This window comes from Charadrius vociferus, unplaced genomic scaffold (assembly GCF_000708025.1).
Source record: "Charadrius vociferus isolate BGI_N301 unplaced genomic scaffold, ASM70802v2 scaffold228, whole genome shotgun sequence".
In the NCBI taxonomy this organism is placed as follows: Eukaryota; Metazoa; Chordata; class Aves; order Charadriiformes; family Charadriidae; genus Charadrius; species Charadrius vociferus.
In genome coordinates, this window is record NW_009649864.1 from 2,583,220 (window position 1) to 2,583,842 (window position 623).

Genomic DNA, 623 nt, shown 5'->3' on the forward strand with positions numbered 1-623 from the left:
GGTTGTTGTGGGCATGGTCCTGCTCTGCAGTGCAAGAATAAGCAAAAACGTGATTCCTCTGGTGGCATTGACTACTGCAGGCTGCATGTCAGCTCCACGGAATATGCCAGCATTTCAATATCGCAATAAAAAATAAAACACGAGGAGCAACATGCTCTGAATTGACATTTCATTGCTGGGATCATCCCTGCCTGTCAAAGATGCTCTGGTTCTGCTCTCTGGAGGCAGCTGTAAAGTCAAAGGCTTTTGATGTTCATAATGTGAATTAAAGTCGCATATATTTCACAAACGAAGTGGCCTTACAGCACCTCTCTTTGCCCTGAGGTGCTCAGCTACCCGGAGGGCCCAGCTCAATGCACAACTGAGCTCACTCTAATATCTGGCAGAAAAAGAGAGATCTCACTGTAATTCTCTGCAGCTACACATTTCAGATGAGAATAGTGCAGGGCAAACAGTAACAAATAAATCCCTGTTGCCTTTCAGCAGAAAGGTAAGATGGGGCATGAACCTTACTTTTTTGGAGTTTGTGCCTTTAGATTGGAACTAGTGTTCGTGGAGCACTCCAGAGTGGTGAGATTTTCTGCGTCAGGATGTCACAGTGCTGTGAGCATGCATCGTAGGCA